Source organism: Oncorhynchus keta, chromosome 16 (assembly GCF_023373465.1).
Source record: "Oncorhynchus keta strain PuntledgeMale-10-30-2019 chromosome 16, Oket_V2, whole genome shotgun sequence".
NCBI lineage: Eukaryota > Metazoa > Chordata > Actinopteri > Salmoniformes > Salmonidae > Oncorhynchus > Oncorhynchus keta.
The window spans coordinates 16854105-16862822 of record NC_068436.1 but is presented as its reverse complement, the minus strand read 5'-3'; the positions used below and the strand labels follow the sequence as shown (position 1 = coordinate 16862822).

General features: G+C 43.9%; 1 protein-coding gene across 3 annotated transcripts in view; it reads left to right on the top strand.

The window, feature by feature from the left end:
• LOC118380029 (calcium uniporter protein, mitochondrial-like) overlaps window positions 1-8718 on the top strand; it is a 57031-nt gene that overhangs the window by 1131 nt on the left and 47182 nt on the right. The window lies entirely within an intron of this gene.

The following is an 8718-nucleotide window of genomic DNA, read 5'->3' as shown; positions in this document are numbered from 1 at the left end:
AATAATACCTAGTCCCCAAGGGCTAATGAGGACACTAATGAGGTTCTTTGCCAAGTTAATGAAGAATGCAATGTGAATTATGTGAAACCTCACCGTGTGTCAGATGAATATAAACTGTGTGTGTGTGTGTGTGTGTGTGTGTGTGTGTGTGTGTGTGTGTGTGTGTGTGTGTGTGTGTGTGTGTGTGTGATGTCTGGCCTCCTTAATGAACTGTTTACTGTTTCATTAGAATGATGGCTGTCTGGCAGACACCAGTCAGCAAAGCACAAGAGTGTTGTTAAGGAAGGTGCAGCCAGCCTTCCAATAGGATAGGATGTCTTGGCCCGGGGCCTGAGGGGTCATTTAATGTGCTTTGATCCCAGTAGACGTGTCCCCATACCTTACTACTGCTGCTGTGCTGTATCTCTGTCTCTCTGACCCTGCACTTCACTTCGGTCATTCTGTGGGGAATTACATTTGTGCAACATCATCACATATGGTGAATAAACTAAGTGTACAAAATATTCCATGACACAGACTGACCAGGTGAATCCAGCTGAAAGATATGATCCCTTATTGATGTCGCTTGTTAAATCCACTTCAACCAGTGTTGACGAAGGGGAGGAGACCGGCTAAATAAGGATTTTTTTAAAGCCTTGAGACAATTGAGAATGTCTGCCATTCAGTGAGTGAATGGGCAGGGCAAAATATTTAAGTGCCTTTGAACGGGGTATGATAGTAGGTGTCAAGAACCGCAACGCTGCTGGGTTTTTCATCTCCCAAAGGAGATCCAGCCAACTTTACACAACTGTGGGAAGAAAGCATTGGAGTCATGGACCAGCATCCCTGTGGAACGTTTTCGACACCTTGTAGAGTCAATGCCCCGACGAATTCAGGCTGTTCTGAGGACAAATGGTGGGGTGGTGTAACTCAATTTTAGGAAGGTGTTCCTAATACGAGGGTATACTCAGTGTACAATTTCCCCACTGTCAGCCAGAATGGAAGGGGGAGTTGAGTTTTCATAGTCACACATCAATGACTATCACTACAGAACATCTGGGTAGATTGATAGTCTTGTGAACGCAGCCCGGCTTCCGGAGGTGGAAGGTCCTCAAAGTGTAACAGTATAACTTTAGACGGTCCCCTCGCCCATACCCGGGCGCGAACCAGGGACCCTCTGCACACATCAACAACAGTCACCCACAAAGTGGGTCTTTCTAGATTTAATATGGAACAGGCCAGACTCTTCACCTTAGAGTGCTGAGCATTAAAATAGTTTAAAATCCAGAAGTGCGTTATTAGCTACCGCAGACTGCAGTTAAAGGATGTCGTGTTTGGAAATGAAAACCCCTGGGGTTATTTTTAACTGGATGTATTAGTCATTGTAGCTTGCATGATTCCAGACTGTCAGTGCCACTTCCCATCTATATCTGCCTTTGTGAAACAAGAGCACCTTGGTTCGACCCAGATAAGCGAACATGAAAAATGCTGAGTTGAGGAGTAACGGGGTATATGAATATGGGCCGGGCCGTATGTCCTTCAATATGCCCTTCCACATGTCCAGGGGGTATAAGCCAAACGTTAACAGCAGGAAGCTAGGAGCTTGGTTCTACTCTGCTCTCCTCTCTCTCTGCTCTGCTCTCCTCTCTCTCTCTCTCTCTCTCTCTCTCTTCTCTCTTCTCTCTTCTCTCTTCTCTCTCTTCTTCTCTCTCTCTCTTCTCTCTCTTCTCTCTCTCTCTTCTCTCTCTCTCTCTCTCTCTCTCTTCTCTCTCTCTCTCTCCTCTCTCTCTCTCTCTCTCTGCTCTCCTCTCTCTCTCTCTGCTCTCTCTCTCTCTCTCTCTGCTCTCCTCTCTCTCTCTCTCCTCTCTCTCTCTCTCTCTCTCTCTCTTCTCTCTCTTCTCTCTCTCTTCTCTCTCTTCTCTCTCTTCTCTCTCTTCTCTCTCTTCTCTCTCTTCTTCTCTCTCTCTTCTCTCTCTCTCCTCTCTCTCTCTCCTCTCCTCTCTCTCTCTCTGCTCTCCTCTCTCTCTCTGCTCTCCTCTCTCTCTCTCTGCTCTCCTCTCTCTCTCTCTGCTCTCCTCTCTCTCTGCTCTCCTCCCTCTCTCTCTCTCTGCTCTCCTCTCTCTCTCCTCTCTCTCTCTCTCTCTGCTCTCCTCTGCTCTCCTCTCTCTCTCTGCTCTCCGCTCTCTCTCTCTGCTCTCTGCTCTCTCTCTCTCTCTCTCTCTCTCTGCTCTCCCTCTCTCTCTCTCTGCTCTCCTCTCTCTCTCAACTCTCCTCTCTCTCTCTCTCTGCTCTCTCTGTGTCTTTCTGTCTGTGGCTATTAAATCAATGATGACGCAGATAGATGATAATAATAATAGGAAAATATTAATACTCAATGAGTAATAACAATGAACAGGACAATACAGAAATAAATGAATGAGGACAACAATTAAATAGTTAGACCGTTAGCATTGTTGTTATGGGTGTGGCAGGAGGTTCCATATACTGCAGGTAATCTGGCACAAAGAGGTCGCTCTCTCAGCACACCCCACACTGCAACAATGTGTGGTGGCTTTAGCAACACGGGTCATATTTCACTCCAGTATGACAGTAATTGGGAGACTGGGGAGCCAGAGCACCATGGTATCTCAACCACTAACCACTCTATCCATCCATCGTTATTCTAGCCATCCATGCTGCCTTCTGCATGCCATTTGCCTGAGGGCTGAAGCTATAGTAACTCCTTTGTCAGATCTCAATTGGATAAAATCGGCTGTTGTATAGTGGGCTGTCATTTTAAAGGTTTATGGCTGCATATTGCTACCACTGCACTCCCATATTCCTGCTTTATAACCAGAGCCTATTGGGGATTTATCCTGATTTCATGGGAAATGTGGGTTGCCAAATAATATCCTCCAAAAAGCCAGGAGAATGGAGTTGTAATTTCACTCGCTGCTTAACTGTTGGCCCACACAACAACAAACTATGAGGATGGTAATGATGGATGTTCCTATTAATCTGTATTGTGAGAGTGAGCGAGACCCCCCAGCTGCAGAGCAGGAACTAGCCAGCTCACTGTCTCTGATTCACCTCCAGCTAAAGCAGACTTGTCAGAACCCATTAGTTGTAGTATCCAGCCTTATTCCACACTCAATGTAACCAACATTGCTTTCTTCAGTTCTATACAGCCTCCTAGTCAAGTGTCCATCCTGCTATTCCATTTGTGTAACCATCATTGTTTTGCTCAGGTCTGCACCACTAACTAGTGTAACGATTGTCGTTGGTGGAAAAAGGAGTAGACCAAGGTGCAGCGTGGTACATGTTCATGGTACATTTAATGAAGAAACTGAACACTAGAACAAAAACCAACAAAGTGGAAACAAACGAAACATTTCTGTCTGGTGCAGAAACGCAAAGACGGAAAAAACAACTACCCACAAATCATAGTGGGAACACAGGCTACCTAAGTATGGTTCTCAATCGGAGACCCCGATTGACAGCTGCCTCTGATTGGGAACCATACCAGGCCAAAAGCAGAAATACAAAACAGAACAAAAACATAGAATGCCCACCCCAACTCACGCCCTGACCAACCTAAAAGAGAGACATAAAAAGGGACTAAGGTCAGGACGTGACAACTAGCTTCAATCACGTAGGCCTTTAAATGCCTTGCAGATCTTAGGCCATTGACAAACCGCTTTTAAACCATCCTTCTCGTAACAAAAATATCCATTGTAGTCCGAGGCCAAATACAAACTATTAGTCTACACTTGATTCATCGCACCCTGGATTTTCCAATGCCCAGGGAATCAATGTAATGAATGCGGTGTGTCTGTTTAGAGACTCTTCATTAGTATTCCCTTCCCCATCGGACCGCACCACACTCCTTTATTATAGAGTAGGGATGTGTCCCAAATGGCACCCTATTACCTATTTAGTGCACTACTTTTCTCTCTCTTTTTTTTTTACTGTTTATTCAGTTTTAAGACAACACAAAACAATATTAATAATATACTCAACTAGAAAAAAATATATATTTTTTTAACCTTTTAAAGATACTGTACTTTAGACAAGTTAAACACACCAGGTAGAAGGCTACAAAGGTTAAAGAGCAATCTGTAGTACAGGGACAGAGCAAACACCTCACAATTGTTCCTGTGAACAGTCAAGGGATAAGGGTGGAGAAATGCAACCACTCACAGACAGTCATGGCCACAGACCGACCATCCATTGGACCAAAAATAAGGTTTACAATGCTTTAAAAGACAAAAATGAATAATAATTTCATGTAAGCGTGAACAAAATGTTTAAAAAAAAACTAAAAACCAGGGCAAAACAAGTCTCTGACCGGGCAAGATGAACAAGGCATCCGCAGGTCAATCAATAAGCACATCATCATCACCTTAATTCCCCCCCCAAAAAAAGAAATGCTCGTCCAGCCTTTAAGTCATAGGGGGGTCAAATACAGACTTATTTTTGTTTTAATATGAATGCCGTCAGAGGATGGACTGTTTAAAGTAAGACCGGAATGGAGCCCAAGCCTCATAAAATAGTTTGGGGTTCCCACGTCTATTAGATTCCCAGGCATCTTCCACAAGTTCCTCCCCCAAATCCTTTTCCCATCAAGTCTTTAAAGGCACCAAAGAAGGGTTCTGTAGGTCATGAATGATTGCATATACATCTGAAATTGCGCCCCTAGGAAGCTTGTTCAGCTCAAAAATGCTCTCTATAGCTGTATTCGCAGGCCTATGGGGAAATTCAGGTGTGTTAGCTCTGACAGAGTTCCTAGTCTGGAGAAAAAGTGGGATTGGGGGAGGTTGAACTTTTCCTGTAGCTGAGCAAAAGAGGCAAATGTGTCAAAGAATAATTGGGCTAGCGAGGAGAGGCCGAGTCAGTGCCAGATGGCAAAAGCCCCATCATTCAAAGTTGGAGGAAATAAAATGTTCTGATTGATTGATAGAGAAAAGCCTCGGAGGCTAAATGGAAAACGGAACAATTGGGTTGACACACCTTTTGCCTAGGGACACTGGGACTTTCAACCAATCCGTGGTACCTTTCCATCCCAAAATAAAATACATGAATGTTTGATCCAGTGAATTAAAAAAAGATTTTGGAATAAAAATGGGTAAACATTGAAAATAAATATAAACATTTGGGCAACATTCATTTTGATGACATTTATCCTTCCAATAAGAGAGAGGTAGTGAATTCCAAAAAGCAAAACATTGTTTCTGTAACGGTTTTCTTCTGTGGACGAAGGATCAGACCAAAGCGCAGCGTGGTTAGTGTTCAACATGTTTAATAAAGACCATAAACGTGAACACTACAAAATACCAAAACAACCAATGTGAGAAACCGAAACAGTCCTATCTGGTGCATAGACACAAAAACAGAAGACAACCACCCACAAAACCCAACACAAAACAGGCTACCTAAATATGGTTCCCAATCAGAGACAATGACAAACATCTGCCTCTGATTGAGAACCATATCAGGCCAAACAACAAACCCAACATAGAAACATAAAACATAGAATGCTCACGTCCTGACCAACACTAAAACAAAGAAAACACAAAAGAACTATGGTCAGAATGTGACAGTCCTGTGGTATCCAGTAGAGGCTCAGTTTCCATAGGATTTCAGTCCTGTGGTATCCAGTAGAGGCTCAGTTTCCATAGGATTTCAGTCCTGTGGTATCCAGTAGAGGCTCAGTTTCCATAGGATTTCAGTCCTGTGGTATCCAGTAGAGGCTCAGTTTCCATAGGATTTCAGTCCTGTGGTATCCAGTAGAGGCTCAGTTTCCATAGGATTTCAGTCCTGTGGTATCCAGTAGAGGCTCAGTTTCCATAGGATTTCAGTCCTGTGGTATCCAGTAGAGGCTCAGTTTCCATAGGATTTCAGTCCTGTGGTATCCAGTAGAGGCTCAGTTTCCATAGGATTTCAGTCCTGTGGTATCCAGTAGAGGCTCAGTTTCCATAGGATTTCAGTCCTGTGGTAGAGGCTCAGTTGAGGAACTATTGAGATGTATTCTCCTCCAATTGGAGTTTCTGCCTTTTTGAAGTTCTTTACCTCAGGGAATTAAAATTCAAAGACTGTAAAATGGGTTTTTGCCTATCCATATTCCAACCTTCAGAATGATACACTGGTTTTAAAGATGTGATCAGGTATAATTAGCCTACAACAAATAGGAATTACAACAGTAGTGACATAAACATACTATTTTCAGGCAATGTCAAGTAGTCTTGGACGGTGTACCGTGTATCGGGTTATTTTAAAGTACCGACGGTATGCTTTTCAATACCGCCAATTTAAAAACATTTCTATTGTATGTTTACAAATGGCACACAGAGCGACCGTGACAATTCACTGTTGAGCAGCACGAGAGAGGTGATTCATTACTAATGTTTGCCTGCTAAATATCTTAACTAGAAGTTAACTATCTAACTGTTTTCTCCAGCTCAGGGCTCCAGCTATACATTGGTTTGCTAACTTGCTAGCTATAGGTGGCTAGCTTGCAAGATCACCCTGTGTTATAGAAGTTCACAAACACTCTCTTCAAACGTTGTCTAAACTGTCACCCAACAGAGAAGAATGTCTTATTGCCTCAGTGTCTGATTGCTGTCCGGCTGGCTGGCTGGCTGGCGCTCTGTGGCTAAATCTGCTGCCTCACTCCTGTCAGTCAGCCAGTGTCACAGTAACCACTATCTTAAGGAGCACCCTGTTTGGGTAAGAATGAATATAAACATGCAGTGCTTGACTTGGTCCGGAGCTGTCCGGAGCGCTGTACCAACGATAGACCACAGCCTGTCATTTCAAATGGGAACAAATGAGCCATAGTGGTGGGTAGAACAAGCAAGCAGGTGGGCAGAGCCAAGCACGAGCTAGTGAGATCCTATTGGTGCGTTCTAGCATGGATTTGCATATTTCCATTTGAACACCTACTCTGTGAAGTGAGCGTGCACAATAACCCAATTCACCTTTGCGCTTCTAAACAACGTCATTTTTTGAAACAGGCAAAGGGTAAAGTCTACAAAACATAGTCAACTCTGTTCATAACAGATTATATTTTTGGGAATATAACTACATTCAGATCAAATGTTTCATTGTTGAGTAAATGATCAGAATGTCGGCCCAGATCCATCTCATTCCATCTTCTCCCACTGCTGGCCACTGGGCTTCCTCTCACTAACATATCTGCATATCTGCATATCCTAAAGTCAGTCTGATGGGTTCTGATGGGGGTACAACAGTTGAACTAAACTCAGTCTGATGGGTTCTGATGGGGGTACAACAGTTGAACTAAACTCAGTCTGATGGGTTCTGATGGGGGTACAACAGTTTAACTAAACTCAGTCTGATGGGGGTACAACAGTTGAACTAAACTCAGTCTGATGGGGGTACAACAGTTGTACTAAACTCAGTCTGATGGGTTCTGATGGGGGGTACAACAGTTGTACTAAACTCAGTCTGATGGGTTCTGATGGGGGTACAACAGTTGTACTAAACTCAGTCTGATGGGTTCTGATGGGGATACAACAGTTGTACTAAACTCCGTCTGATGGGTTCTGATGGGGGTACAACAGTTGTACTAAACTCCGTCTGATGGGTTCTGATGGGGGTACAATGGGGGTACAACAGTTGGACTAAACTCAGTCTGATGGGTTCTGATGGGGGTACAACAGTTGTACTAAACTCAGTCTGATGGGTTCTGATGGGGGTACAACAGTTGTACTAAACTCAGTCTGATGGGTTCTGATGGGGGTACAACAGTTGTACTAAACTCAGTCTGATGGGTTCTGATGGGGGTACAACAGTTGTACTAAACTCAGTCTGATGGGTTCTGATGGGGGTACAACAGTTGTACTAAACTCAGTCTGATGGGTTCTGATGGGGTACAACAGTTGTACTAAACTCAGTCTGATGGGTTCTGATGGGGGTACAACAATTTAACTAAACTCAAGTCTGATGGGTTCTGATGGGGGTACAACAGTTGTGCTAAACTCAGTCTGATGGGGGTACAACAGTTGTACTAAACTCAGTCTGATGGGTTCTGATGGGGGTACAACAGTTGTACTAAACTCAGTCTGATGGGTTCTGATGGGGGTACAACAGTTGAACTAAACTCAGTCTGATGGGGGGGGGTACAACAGTTGTACTAAACTCAGTCTAATGGGTTCTGATGGGGGTACAACAGTTGTAACTAAACTCAGTCTGATGGGTTCTGATGGGGGTACAACAGTTGTACTAAACTCAGTCTGATGGGTTCTGATGGGGGTACAACAGTTATACTAAACTCAGTCTGATGGGTTCTGATGGGGGTACAACAGTTGGACTAAACTCAGTCTGATGGGTTCTGATGGGGGTACAACAGTTGGACTAAACTCAGTCTGATGGGTTCTGATGGGGGTACAACAGTTGTACTAAACTCAGTCTGATGGGTTCTGATGGGGGTACAACAGTTTAACTAAACTCAGTCTGATGGGTTCTGATGGGGGTACAACAGTTGAACTAAACTCAGTCTGATGGGGGTACAACAGTTGTACTAAACTCAGTCTGATGGGTTCTGATGGGGGTACAACAGTTGTACTAAACTCAGTCTGATGGGTTCTGATGGGGGTACAACAGTTGTACTAAACTCAGTCTGATGGGTTCTGATGGGGGTACAACAGTTGGACTAAACTCAGTCTGATGGGTTCTGATGGGGGTACAACAGTTGGACTAAACTCAGTCTGATGGGTTCTGATGGGGGTACAACAGTTG